This window comes from Helianthus annuus, chromosome 1 (genome assembly GCF_002127325.2).
Source record: "Helianthus annuus cultivar XRQ/B chromosome 1, HanXRQr2.0-SUNRISE, whole genome shotgun sequence".
Taxonomy (NCBI): Eukaryota; Viridiplantae; Streptophyta; class Magnoliopsida; order Asterales; family Asteraceae; genus Helianthus; species Helianthus annuus.
Window position 1 is genome coordinate 58,311,161 of NC_035433.2, and position 15,612 is coordinate 58,326,772.

At 37.5% G+C, this 15,612-nt stretch overlaps 1 long non-coding RNA gene across 29 annotated transcripts; it reads right to left on the reverse strand.

The window, feature by feature from the left end:
* Window positions 1–6,697: 6,697 nt before the first annotated feature.
* On the reverse strand, window positions 6,698–13,495 carry LOC118481255. 29 transcript variants are annotated; one of them, XR_004865121.1, is made up of 13 exons: window positions 13,236–13,494; window positions 13,071–13,128; window positions 12,950–12,996; window positions 12,539–12,611; window positions 12,289–12,335; window positions 12,116–12,217; window positions 11,971–12,028; window positions 9,970–11,855; window positions 9,022–9,110; window positions 8,860–8,941; window positions 8,515–8,740; window positions 8,208–8,366; window positions 7,085–8,023 (listed from the first exon to the last, which is right to left on the reverse strand). It is a non-coding gene; the product is annotated as an uncharacterized LOC118481255 (long non-coding RNA). The 29 variants fall into 29 exon arrangements; XR_004865123.1 differs by having other exon boundaries at window positions 12,539–12,646; XR_004865119.1 differs by having other exon boundaries at window positions 13,071–13,145.
* Window positions 13,496–15,612: the final 2,117 nt, after the last annotated feature.

The window sequence follows — 15,612 nt, forward strand, 5'->3', positions numbered from 1 at the left end:
TATGGTAACCAAAAGAGGAATAGAAGCAAGCCCAGAGCAGATCAAAGCTATCCTGGATATAAAATCACCCTCAAATATGAAGGACGTACAAAGATTGACAGGCCGAGTAGCAGCTTTAAACAGGTTTATCTCAAGATCCTCAGAAAAATGCAAAGACTTTTATGATATCCTGAAGAAGAACAAGAAATTTGAATGGGGTGAGAAGCATGAAGCAGCCCTGCAGGATTTGAAGCAGTATCTCTCAACCGCACCTCTATTGATGAAGCCTGAGGATGGTGAACCATTATCCTTGTATCTGGCAGTATCAGGGAATGCAGTAAGTGCAGTGCTCGTAAAGGATCACGAAGGTCAGCAGTATCCTATTTATTATGTTAGCAAAAGTTTGTTAAATGCTGAAACTAGATATTCTCACCTAGAAAAACTAATACTGGCTCTAGTAATGGCATCAACAAAGCTTAGACATTATTTTGAAACACATAGGATTCATGTTAAAACTAATTATCCTGTTAAAAATGTGCTTAGGAAACCAGAAATGTCAGGTAGAATGGCTAAGTGGTCAGTAAAATTAAGTGCCTATGATTTAGTATATGAACCTAGAAATGCCATAAAGTCTCAGGCTTTAGCTGACTTTGTGGCTGATTTTAGTAGTGACATTCAGGATGAGGTAGACCTAGAAGTTCAACAGTTTGGAGAATCCTCAGGATCCTGGACATTATATACCGATGGTGCATCTAATGTAAGAGGAGTAGGATTAGGAATACTACTAAAATCGCCACAGGGGGACATAATACCCCAGGCTGTTAGATGTGAATTCCCTGCTACTAATAATGAGGCAGAATATGAAGCTTTAATTGCAGGATTAGAATTGGCTAAGAGTATGAATATCAAGAATTTGCAAGTATATGTTGATTCTTTGTTAATTACTAATCATTTTAATGGATCCTATGCAGTCAAGGGTGAGAAACTAATGGAATACCTCGGTATTCTTAAAAAATTAGCAGGATATTTCGATGTTTTTACGCTTGAACAGGTACCAAGAGAGGATAACGCTGAAGCAGATGCATTGGCAAATTTGGGATCATCAATCAGGATACCGGAAGGAATCCCAATACCGATATTACATATCCTGTATCCTGCAACGGATCCTCAGCATAAGGAAGTAGCAAGTATTCAAGATCCTGAAGTGGTGTATCCTGAAGAGGATCCTAAATCCTGGACAACTCCAATTATGAGATATCTCAAGGAAGGACATATCCCTGAAAATGAAAATCCTAAGGCATTTAGGATGAAGGTATCACGATTCACTATTATAAATAATATTTTATACAAGAAATCTCTTGCAGGACCATACTTGAGATGCTTGAAGGATCCTGAAGCCAAAGAAGTACTTCAGGATATACATGAAGGGGATTGTGGTAACCATACCGGGGGCAGGTCATTATTTTCAAAAGTGTTGAGGACAGGATATTATTGGCCAACAATGAGAAAAGATGCTGCAGAATATGCTCGAAGATGTGATGCATGTCAGAGGCATAGTAACATATTACATCAACCAGCTGAACCACTATATCCTGTAGCATCCCCTTGGCCGTTCATGAAATGGGGGATGGATATAGTAGGGAAGTTACCGAAAGCTCCGGGAGGAAAAGTCTTTATGCTGGCAATGACGAATTATTTCTCTAAGTGGGTTGAAGCTGAAGCATTTGTGCAAGTTAGAGACCAAGAAGTAGTTTCCTTCATAAAGAGGAATATCCTGACCAGGTTTGGAGTACCAGCTGAAATAATTTGTGATAATGGGTCCCAGTTTATAAGCAAAAGGACTACTGACTTTTGCAAGAGTTGGGGAATCAAGATGATAACGTCTACTCCGGTGCATCCTCAAGCGAATGGGCAAGCTGAGTCTTCAAACAAGATAATAGTGAACAACTTAAAGAAGAGACTTGGAGCCAAAAAAGGAAGATGGGCAGAGGAATTACCCTTTGTGTTATGGGCTGACAGGACAACGGTAAAAAATGCAACCGGCCAAACCCCATTCTCCTTAGTATTCGGAGCAGAAGCAGTAATTCCAACGGAAATGGTGATACCTACTGCAAGATCTATCCTACAGAATCCTGAACAGAATCCTGAAGCCTTATGTCAAGATTTGGATACCATAGACGAAAGAAGAGACGCAGCAAGGCTAAGGATGGCAGCATATCAACAAAGAATATCCAGAGCATATAACAAGAATATAAGGACTCGGAGATTTCAAGTGGGTGATTGGGTACTAAGGAAGGCTTTTCAGAATACTACTAATCCTGCCGATGGCAAGTTAGCTCCAAAATGGGAAGGACCATACGAAGTTGAATCAGAAGTAGGGAAAGGAGCATATAGACTCAAGAATATGGAAGGGGATATGCTACCAAGGTCTTGGAATGCTGTACACTTAAAGCTCTATTTCAAGTAAGAATAGAATTTAATTTCTATCCCAGAATGGTATGTATCCTATCTCTTTTAAATATATATGTTTATACTTAGGCATCGGAGGGGTGTTAGCCAAGCTAACACCCACCTTAGTTTACAATTGTTTTGCAGCATATGCTTCAGGATATAGCTCTAGGATGTGTACTCAGGATAACTCAGAAGATTAGAGGATTGGCCCCCTCTCTCACGTTTAAGGGATACTGATCCCTTCACAGGTTTAAAGGTATTCACCTTTCTCCCGAATTGGGTTTAAACACCCCGCCTGGAGCGCAAGTTATTCAGGGATAGTTCAAGGTGGCGGGACCAGTCCATGTAAAAGTGGCTGACAATTTCGTTACTGTTGGCTATATCCTGAATTCTAAAGGTATATGAGGATTGATCACCCTCTCTCACGAAAGGGTATTTTCATACTCTCTAAGGTTTAAAGGTTTTCACCTTTCTAAGTCTTGGAGTTTATACACTCCCGCCTGTAGCGCATGAAACTCAGGGTTTATCCCCAGTATACTAAGGGTTCATTTCAGGATATCAAGAGTTTTGCCCTGAGGTATGTGGAATTCATTCGAGTCAAGAATATGAATACATTTGTTTCTATGTTAAGTACAGGGGACATACGAGTTTATAAGTGTGCACTGGGGACAAGCCTATAATGAGGAATTGAAATTGATTCACTAAGAATCTCTGGTATGATCTTTCCTTTTTACTTAGACAATTAATAGGTTGTATTTTGATATCTTTATCAGCATATCTTTCAGGATATCTACCAGGATATATCTGTAATATGTTCCCAAAAATGTTTGAACAAAACAATTTTCACAAGTGAAATTCATATATCGACGACGACAATGATAAAGTCAAAAAAGGGTTATATTATTAACATACCAAAAGATGTGCTCTTAGTTTCACCTAATAACAAGGCCCATCCACTAAGAGCACTAATAGTTCATTACCATATTTACCCAACAGTTGAAGGCTTCATCTCAAACCGAGACCCATCCACCTCCAACTGTTGTATTGTTCAAAATAAACCATACTAACTGATGACCAAGGGCTTCGTCCTGAAACTCAGGATCCCTCCACCTTTGGCCATCATATTGTCTACGTGCAGGAAATTAAAATTGTTCAACAGACAAGAAAAGTAAATTGTTCGAGACATCAACCATCAAACCTAAAAAAAAGTGGGCTCCGGCCTAGGCATCAATATCCATCATCGCCCACTCAGCTGCCCTCACACAGCGGCATCCTCTCCTGCTTTCCCCGGCTTCTCAGCACCGGCATCCTCTCCAGCATCCTGTCCAGCATCCTCACCAGCATCCGCTCCAGCATCCTTCTTGTCTCCAGCCTGATCCGCCACCCCTGCTGACTTGGAAGATTCACCGGCTTCAGATGGGAGTGGCACAGCCTTGCCTCCGAGCTCCTTCAGCTTGGCTACCCATGATTCAATTGGCCAGGATGGGCAAACAAGACCTGTCTCCTTGGCCTCATAGGCCATCTTGATACGTGCTTGTAACAGGGAGACAATGGCGGAAGTCTTGATTCCTTCCCGGAAATTGATCATGGCCTGATCGTGATCCATTTGCATGGTGGCCAATTTGAGCTCAGCATCCTGGGTGACCTTTTTCAGCTTATCCTCATAGTGCCGGCTCTTCGCTTCAGCAATGGCACCTTGGTCAGCAACGGTGCTTTCGAGATGTTTGATCCTGGCTTCATGGAGGGCAACAGTACCACATGCATCGTTGTACAAGTGGAGCAAATGCTGGAGGCCCTGTGCATCAATAACAGGTACAAGTTAGAATATGTATCTCTATAATGACTAAGATATCCTATCAGGATATCCAGTTAGGATATCCAGGCAGGATATATGTGCAGGATATACGTGCAGAATATGTGTCAGGATATTACCTTGTTGAGGAAGGATGTCATTGGCTCTAAGGAATCGGTGAAGCTGAGCTCGTCATAGGAGAACCCTTCTGAGCTTGGAGCACTGACTTCAAGGCCTTTCCTCTTTTTCGCCGTGGAAGCACGAGTCCTTGGGTTGGCCTTGGGAGCTGGGAGTGGCTTGGAGCTAGTAGCAGCAGGAGCCTCCTTCTTGACTATGGAGGGAGTTGGATAGCTGTCAAGTTCGTCAAGGTCTAGATAGACTGGGACTTTGCTGGAATCTGCACACAGGGAGTAAAATTCTAAACCTTTCCTAAAGATATCAAATAAAAAACATGTGTCTACAGGATATCTTGTAGGATCCTTACCAGACATGGTTGCGCTTGAAAGAGGGCTTGGAGTTACTGGAGATGGGTTGAAACTTCTCTCTGCTTCTGGAAGGAGCCTGATGGCGTCTATTCTTTTCTGAGAATCTGCAAGAGGAGGTGCTAGCTTCCTAAAATCAGCTGTACAGGAAAACGACAAAGTCAGTTCAGGATATAAAGCAGGATAACAAGCAGGATCATCTTTAAACCCTAAGTCCTACCCTTCTTCAACCAATGCACCGGATAATCCGCTCCACCAGGGATTGAATCTCTTTTTACGAAAAAGAATTTGGATTTCCATTCCTCTTCATTCCTTGTGGCTCGGAGGATTAGTGGGTCACTGGAAGTAGAATAAAACAAGAATCGACAAGAACCGTGGCACCTAAGTCGGTATGCTAAAGGGAGATCGTGAACAGAAAGGTCAGGGATATGGTTGTTCTTGATTTGATCAAGAACGGACAAGACTCGCCAAAGCATTGGCATTGTTTGACTGAAGCAAATTTTTGTGACATCAAAAAACTCGGTGATAAATTCAGAAAAAGGAAATTGCAGCCCTAGAGTAAAGGGGAAAACATTGAAACACAGCCACTCGTCGGAAACCATATCCGATCGGATTTCCCGATCAAATGGCCGGAACACCGTCCCTTTTGGGAAGATGCCGGAGGATTTGAGGGCCGACAAGTGGGCACTGTCGAAGGAGCATATTTCCTTCTCCGGATCTTGGAGAATATTCTGGTGAATGAATGTGGGGGCGGAATCGCCGGAACTAGATCTTGTCTGCCTTGTCATGTTGCCGGAATATTGAAGAGGGTGAAAAAGGAAGATGAAGTTGAGAGAAAGTGTTTACCTTTTTTCTCTTCGGAGATAGTTAAATGAAGATAAGGATGAAAAAGATATAGGGTGTGATGAGTAATTATAGGCCGGGTGGTTGAAAGCTATCACATCAATGGTCTTATCTCTTCATTGCCTCGTTCTTCGGGAAAAAATATAACCGTTAGTGACCAGGATACTTAACGGTAACATTTTTTGGGGACAATTGTTATGGGTGAAATTCTGAGCCCATATCCTGGAAAATATCTTGATATATATCTTGTTTATTGTATCTGTTTACATCCGGGATGCTGACTCAGTATATTGGTAACATCCTGAATGGTATCCTCAGGATCACTAACGGATTAAATGCAGGTACGTGGGTTAGAAGCTAGCAACGTTCATGAAGACCTTTTCTACTGAAGACTCGGTCTAAGTCGTTCACAAGAAGCCGTTGAAGCCGCATTACTCGGTCTACAACGTTCACATTGGAATATTCGGGGCATCCCATGTTTATAGGAATTTTAGTTTGTAATTCGTTACTATAAATAGTGGGTATATCAGATCAACTAGGACATCACATTCACACTCTCTACACTCTCAACACTTGCTCTCTCGCAACTTTCACAAAATTCGTTGTAACACTTAGCGATCTGATCTATATCCTGCACTGTATCCTGAAGTTTAAAGCAATAAGAAGAACTAGGCAGCTGCGATTGTCAGCTCCCGAGGTTTTATGCCGGCGATCTAGATTGATCAAGGGCTTTCCTCGTACATCTCGTGTCATTTACTTTACTTTATTGCTCATTGTTTGATCGTAGATACAGCTCAATATCCTGAGCCGTATCCTGAACACTGTTTTTCCAAAGAACCTAACAAACATATTTTCAACACACTTTTTAGCACACTACCTCACTCAACTAATTTGATCACTTAATTGCTTCGGTAATTTTTGACCAAAACAGTTGTATTGTCAAACTGGTTTACATCGTATATGATATGTGAAATAATTCCATGTAGTTCATGGCTTTTTCATTGTACTAAACACCAAAGATGATGATACACGAAAAAATCACGTATATCATACGTTTTATTAGTTTTTAAAACGTTACTCCAATGTGTGAATATAAAATAAATACATTATAGATGAACTAATTTCATGTATCTCATGTAAATGTATAATTTGACGCCATATTATACGGAACCCAAATGTCATCGAGAGAACCATTGACTCCATAGAACTAACTTTGTTCTTTTTTGCCTTGTTGCTCTCTTCTAAAATCTTTCACAGCCGCGGTTGGAGTAGTGATCGCCTTGTTGACCGTTTCAGTCAACGCCTTATTTTGCCTTGTTGCTCTCTTCTAAAAACACATTTTCTTTTGTCATTTTCATTTTCATTTTCATAATATTCAGCATATTGCATACATCGCGGTTTCAGATCAGAAGTTTATTAAGCGAGTGAACGATTTACATGAAATCAGATCAGGAAACTTCACCAGATCAAATTGTTCATCCAACTGTCAAATTCTCTAACAACATTGTGAACAATGTCATCTTCTTAACAATTCGAATTAACAAATGATTCTTTTGCCAAATGAAACTTATTATCCGGAAGGTTTGCATTCACAACAAAATCCTCTTCCAAGTCTTTAACATCAACCAAAACACGATTCGTACTATCATCTAACAATACAGCCACTTTGGGATCAATTTCTTTCTGTTCTGAGTACTTACAGGAACAAATTTTCACTACAACAACATAGATAAAATTCTTGTACCAATCATCATCATCATTTGCCTTAGAAACCTCTATGCATCAAATGCCTAAAAATCACAAAAAAAAGTAAAATATTTTGTCTTGTGCAACAATGTATACCAAAAGATATGAAACTAACCTTTACAACACAAGGCAGCTAATTGCCCTCATATAACACAATAATTGTATCAATCATCAACCAACATCTTGTTAAAAATGCATTCGATGGAATTTGCAGAGTATATATAGGGTTTAAGCCCATTGAGTAAGTTTAATAATTTTTTCGTGTATCATCAAACCCGTTCTGACCCGAACCCATTCCAACCCGAACACGTGTTGACCCAAACCCGTTTCCACCCGAACCAAAACAAACCTTTTTTAATTGACCCGTTTTGCCCCGAACCCGTTTGGACCCGAACCCATTTTGACCCATGATACGACTCGACCCGACCCGTTTTCCAGGGCTATCAATACATATAATATCACATTAATCCGCTTCTCAACATCACCCCTGCGCCTTCTTGTTTACCAACAACCTCCACATCCAAATAAATCACACCTTCTTCCGGTTCCCCTTCCTCCTCACTATCTCCATCGTCACCACTTATATCTACTATCATCTTATCCTCCTTCACCCCAACATTATTAATATTTGATTTAACAAATGGAATTTAAAAAAAAAAAACCTGAATTTGGGCACGCATGGAAGGTGTTCGACAAAATGTCAGCCAAGGAAAACTCATCCAAACTCAATCTATAAGGAAGAAAAAAACAAAAACCATAAACTATTGAGTGGGCATAGGCACAAAATCAAAAAATCAAAACATAAACATAAGGACTAAAAATCAAAACATAAACATAAGGACACGTTACCCTCAACCCAGCTAACCGGCTGATTTCTTATATTTAGATGATCGAATGAAGATTCTATTTCTCACCTTTATGATGACTGCCAAGTAGAAACAACCACCAAAGTCAACATTCCAACCAAGCCGCAAGCCCGCAATTCACAATCATGTCACCATTTTTAATACCTTGAAACTTCTCAACGATGGCATTCCACCAATTCGCATGAGCCAGCCTCCACCTTTGACCAACTGCAACTCATAGATCGCTTGTTTAGAGATTTAAATCACCCTCGTTTATTTCATTATTTATAAAATAAAAAATAAAAACCGTACAAAAGATGTTAGCACGTCACCCAACCTATGCCCAACACATTTTGACCATTACTTAAAAACTGACCCGTTTCATTTTCTTTATGAAGGGGAACCAGAGACCCTTTTATATCTGGATGATCAGCTTGTTTCTCGGGATCTGAACTTGTCATTCTTCGAACGTCCACATCATCTGATTGACCGGATGTCACATCATATTTGACCCGGCTGCTGTCTGTACCTGAGGTTGCTCAGTAAGTAGAATCTGTGTGGATCATTTTCATGACTGAACCAAAGAAATTTGTCACAGGTACCTGATGATAAGATAATCGAAAGTCAACTATTAGTTCCTGATTGCATAGTGTGTAATCAATCACAACTTGCAAGTTCCCACTTTATTAGTAGCATTGGATTATATGTACAACTGCCATACCTTCTCTACTTGTTCTTGGTATAGATCTGTTCGATAATATGTGGTTGACATCAACAAATTTGGGTTAAATGAGCTGAAAAGTCTGCAAAACAACAACGAAAAAGGAGAAATAGGTATGGGCTGAAGACCGTATAGAACTTTCATAACGTATATCGTTTATACCTACTTAATGATGCATTGTCATACATATTTAGCCTCTCAAAGAAAGCTAATGTATAAAATGTGAACCGATCCACAACTGAGACACCAACCTGTATCACAACAATTTCAACAACGTCAGTGTGCAAGTTAAATATATAGAAGCTTTGTTGTACCCGAATCCGTTCAGAAGTAAATGGGTCGAATATAAGCTTTTCAACAACGTCAGTGTGCAAGTTAAATATACAGAAGTTAAATAAGTTCTGTATCATATGTAAAGGAACGATTTTAGATATTAAACATAATAAAGGATACTATCTATATTTTTACATTTATTTTTAAGAATATCATAATTGTATTTGTATTTGTATTGCATACTCGTGCCAGCAATTTCCTAATCTTAAATTCTTGAACAACTTATTTCTTTGAAAGGCCTTACCCTAAAATTTATAAATTTATAAAAGATAAATATTAAAATCACTTATATCATAGAATCATGGGAAATTAGTATGTTGGTAAGAGCAGCAACATCACTTTTTTTTATTTTGCTCTCTACATATATATCCCCTTCCTTTATGTTAGCATAAAGTTGTAGTAACTTTTAAATAATATATTTATATGAAAGTGGCTTGATTTATTTCAATTTAGCATTATAAGTCAGAAAACCAAATCAACAATTTACCATAATGGATTTTTTAATTGTCGTGAACCAATGCCATGGACCTATTATCAAGTTACAGTTAGAGTAATGAGCATTTGGTACTGGGTACCCGTACTGAGTATATTCGGTATCGGTACCCATTTTCCCCATTTTTCGGTACCAATATGATACCGGTAATTTACGGGTAAAACATCGGTTTCGGCATTGAACCGGTACCAGATTTTCTCCATTTTTCGGTACCAGTGGTTCATACATTAAATGATATTTGATGTGGCTAGTTTGTTATGGTGCGGATGAAACAGATGACATACCTCCTTCAAACTCAAATTCAGTTGCCACCGCCACCTGACGTGCTAGCAATGGTGGTTGATATCTCAAAAAATTAACATAATTAGTACAATTAAAGAAACAATACAAGTACAATGATCATCTATATCTTTAAATCAAACAACACAAACGTTTGCAAACATTTTAAATAGAATTTGAAGTACTTTCAACTCGTTCAGCCCATTTCAACAAATCCCTTTTTCAAATATTATTATTTCACCCGCTTGAGACAAAAAAACGGCTTTGAACCACCTTAACCAATTTCACCAGCCTACTTATTTCCCTTCTCACAAACATTTTTATATGACCCATTTGACATTAAAACACTACAGGTATTCAATTTATCAAGGATACATATAATATTGAATAAAATCATTACTAAGAACTATAACTAAAAAATATTCAACCATAATAAACCAACTCACACTGATCATTGATATATGCCTTGTGGTTTCTAGACTGTAGAAGCACAAAGCATGATGTACCATGGCTATTTCCACTTCTATGTAAATTAGGAGAAACGATAATATTGTAAGTATAATGTTAATGTAGTCAAAAGTAACTCAATTGATTATTTATAAATAATGTTATGAATGATTCGACTTTAAAGATCTTAAACTTCAAAATCAAAAACTATTCGACAAATCTACTAATATATGAACGACTAACATATTAAAAAATAAGTAAAGCGAAAAAAACAAAGGAATCTTAGATTACATCATGAAAGATCAAGAAAACATACCTGGATAGTTCGTGATTTCACTTTTAGGATTTTAAAGAGAAAAGGGGAAAGATATTGTGTTAATTGAGATCGATGTAATTGGATAAAAAGATGTGGGTATGGGTTGGGTAATAAAAATTGCCGTTGTGGTGATAAACAATTTAGGGCCAATTCACCAAAAAAAGAGTGGTAATAGTTTCGTGAGGGCTTAGCAAGTGAATTCTGTTGGTTGAAGCCGTATGTATGTGCTACTGATAGCTGAGAGATGCCAGAATCAAGAGTCCCGTTAGCCTTAGCCTTTTTCTCTGCTGAAAATCAGCAACAGAACATACATAAACTCACAAAAGAATATACTGAACACATAAATAAAAACAAATTATAAAGAAAAACCTCCAAACCTAAGAAAAAAATGACATTTGTTCAGATTTGCTGAACTCTTAGCTGATAATTAAGTATTCAAATGAACCATGAAAATAAAGAGATCAGTCTATAAATGTTCGTAGTCTACAATGTTCGTAGTCTACAATGTCCGTACCTGATACAGATGAAAGAGCGATCCTATCTCACAAAATCACAAGTTCAGCGTACTTTTAAGCACTATATCTCTTCTGTCCAGTATCTAAAGGAAGGACCACAGTTTTCTCCATTAAATCTTGACACACATACACATACTTCTTAGCAGAGTTTATAATATATGTTTCATCTTCTAAAATTATGACTCGTTTTGAGTCGACTCGTGACTTGTCCGAGTCTAACAACTATGACTACATCTATCATCCATCTTACCTTAAATTAAACTGTTACTATAAGCTTAAATATCAACCCATACCTGAGTAACTGACAAAAACACATCCCACTCTGCAATGACCCGTTCGACGAAAATATATTCTCTGACATCTCGTTCCGATCACCTTGTGACATTTAGTGCATGAAGATTAATATTCATAAGATAGAATATTCAGGTATATATATATTTTAACTTATAAACAAATTTAAATGGGCCAGCACAACCCAGTCCGGCCTGCATCCACCTGTACTAAAAAATATAGCCCGTTTCAACCCCAACGTGTTTTGACTTACCCCAACCGCATTGTGTTGTACCCTTCATCCTGAGTGGCTTGTTTAAAAGGGCAAACTTTGTAAACATATCTGGAATGAAATGAATCAAAAAACAGGAACAATTCAAATTTAGAGAGAATAGATAAAGAAATTATAGCTCAATATGGAAAAAAAAAGGAAAACATAAAGTTGCAAAGGTTGTAACTTGTTTTGTTTGCTTTCAAAACATTGACCATATCACGAGTAGAATTCCTTCTCTGGTCCTGCAAAGTCAAACACGGGTCACAGAAAGAACCATAGAAAAGACGAAAAACTACTGTAATTTACAAGATTAAATAAACAAAACATACCAAAATCATGCGCTAGCTTCTTTGTTAAGCGAGATATCCTTGATTTTAGTTTAGATAACTTTCTGTTGGCCTCGTCATATTATTTTCGTACATTTTCAGCTTCTACCAAAAGACAATGAACAAAATTTGATTTTTGTTCCCACAGACCCAATAAAGATGTCAAATTACCTAACCTTTCACGCTCCCCATCAGCATGCTTGACCTGGATGGGACACACTCCCTATAAAATAAACTCAAATCACTACGCCTTTCACTTGACAAGATATCACCAATTTATTAAAAATGTACCATCATAGTGAAAGAACACACTGACACTTAGCAATGTATGCTGATTATGTAAGGCATGTATTGCCCTATCAGCCTCTTTGGCTATCATATCACCAATTATAAACTCACTAAAACTCAAAACACTTAAACTTTTACCTGCACTAATATGACTTCAAAAGCAGGTCTATTAACAGGATCTTCAACCATCTTGAACAATATGTTGGACCATCTGGGAACAACTCAATCAATCCAAAGATGAAGTTTCTAGGGAAAATAGACATCATTTGTTATTACCTTAGCTCACTGGGATACATATAAAAATCTACCCGACCCATTAAACCTGAACTTGAACAACCGAATAAAGATACAGGTTGGTTATCAGGTTTGCTTTGATTTTTTGGAAACCCGTTTAACTAAACCGAAGAACACCCCTTGACCAAAGCTTTAATTTATTTTTTATCTTTTTTTATATCTGACAGTAAAAGCCCTAATTTTATCTAGAACCCTAAAAAAATATAAAGACCCAAAACCAAAAAATATACAAAAATGTATATAACGATTACCCACATGAAGATCTGTGCTAAAACCAGCATCATCAGATGCTTCAAATCAACCTGCAGTTCATTTTTGTAACATTAATAATCACTAAACAACAAAAAACCCTAAGAAAAATCAAGCGTACACCTACCGGCCAAAAATCATTGTCTCCATCCACAAAACAAAACCCTCCTCCGCCTCTAGGGTGTCTGAATGGTTGAAAACCCTCCTCCGCCAAGGCAACCAGAATTCATAAAATAGTTTCACAAGATTAGATTAACCAAAGCAACAACAGATCTGAAGATGAAATGCTTACCAAAACCACAAACCCTAGCTTCTCAAACCCCCAAAATTCCTTAAATCTCCACTGTTTCATGTTATAAAACCATAAAATAATCAGAATCAAACGCTCAATCTCGTAAACACGTTCATCGAACATATTACACGAACTGATTTTTCGAATTAAGATGTTGATGATGGAAGTCTGATGAAGAATCAGGGACGAACGGCATTGAAAATTGGTTAGGGTTGAGAGACTACGGTAGAAAGAATAGAAAGAATGAGAAGTTTCACAAATTAGGGTTTTTTAGTTCCTTATATACCCGGGTCAATATCCATGCGGGTTTGGATAGAATACACGGATCCCGTGTAGAAACATCACATTTCTCTAATTTTCCCGCCAAAAACTTTGTGAGGTTGCACAATATAGTGCCACGTGTCCCACACTTTGTTCATATATTATATATATAGATAAGCGAGTCAATTCCTGTGTGAAAGCAACTTCCATTTGTTAAGCCAATCAAGAATGTTAATCAGAATGCTAATTTGTCTTTTATATGGACCTTTATTGGAACAGCTAGATTCATACTGTTCTACATATTTGTAAAGTCACTATATATGATGATTCTTATTGATTTATCAACAAAAATTAAAAATAAAAAATTTCTTATTGATTTATCAACAAAAATTAAAAATAAAAAATTTCTTATTGATTTATCAACAAACAAATCAATAATAAAAATTATTATTAAAATTTCTGTTCATCCTTTGACTTTCGACAATGTTCCACAAGCCCTTCTGAATTAAGTGTTTCTCAATTATGATTATTTGATCTTTGGAATCAAATTGAATGCATGACTTTTTATTCTAGCTTTAATTCCAAAAGCCTTGGCCTCAAATAGAAGTTTGCACCGTCTCACCTTCGTACAATCATTGTCACATAAAGCAATACATTTAGTCACACCATATCTCTTTTGCTTTCAAACGTTAGTAACTAGTTGCCCAAATATTAAATATTACATTTTTAAGCTATACTTGTTTTTTTTATTTTCAATCGTCCAGTAATTAGTTACTATATTGATGTTCATTTCATGGATTTGGTCACTAGTTATCACATTAGTTAATATTGGATTTTAGTTAACTAGTTGTTTTTTTAGAATGACTTAAATCACACCAAATCCACTACCTTTGACTTTAAGAAGAGCAACACCTTAACTTCAATTACTTTGCTAATTAGATCCAACCCCAACTCGTTTAGTTAACCAGTTAACTGATTTTGAGTATTAGGATTTTTTTTTCACTTTTCACAATAGCATAGTTTTATTTATTATTATTTTTCATTGCACTTAATTTACATAGCTTTTTCGTATGTCACTTTGTCAAAGAGAATTATTAGTTTTATGGTTTTGTTTTGCTTTTACTCAGATTTTATGATGTTAAATTGTTTTACTTCACAGGAAATGGGACAAATAAGCTTTACATTTGATGTTACTTATGAATTTTCTAAACTAGTCTAAGTTAAATATTAGAAGTTTAGAGTTAAAACGTTATTTTAGTGTTGTGCATGACTGTTTTAAAGGAATTGAGTAGATTTGAGTAGATTATATGGTAAAACCAGATAATCTCAAAGAACTTAGACCATAGTCCAAATCGATGTTGATAGACCGAATAAAAATAAAAAACAAACGACCCGAACTGTATATGAATCCGAGAAAAAACAAAGTAGAAAATAGTAAATAGTTTAACCTAATTCATAAACTCACACTACATCTTGTAAAGCGATGGTACCTATGTTCAATAGTCGTTGTCAAGTTGTCAATACCCGGAGGCTCCATTATCAACAAGCCACTGTTGATAGTTGCAACAGTTTCTTATATATATCCACCCCAAAATGGGAACGAAAAGGAACCACCCCAAGTGGATACGGAAAGAACAGTCAAACATCTCTTGCAAAAGTTATAGACAACAGAATTTGACATTGTGTTTTTTGGACCATCTCCAACATGACATCCATAGGGGCTCATGTAGGGGAAATTCCTCTGCAAGGGTGGGTCCGTAAGAGGGCGGCAGAGTCGGTGCCTCCATATCCCACAATCCTATAATCCGCCAAACCAGCACATCCATAGCCTGTTTTGCACCAAGCTCCATACTGAGCTTGGGTCCGTATGGCACCATCATAGCCTACACTCGGATAAACCGCCAAACCAGCACCTCCATAGCCCACACTCTAAGGTGCCTACCACTTCATAGCCCAAACTCCTATACATTGACGCCTCCATAGCCCACACTCTGATAAGTCGGTTCTTCCATACCCCACACATTTAAAAGTCAATGCCAATTTTTAATGGGAAAATTTACAAGAGTAGCCGTTGACCAAACACTCTTTTAGATTTGGCCATCTCCCGCATCCTTTG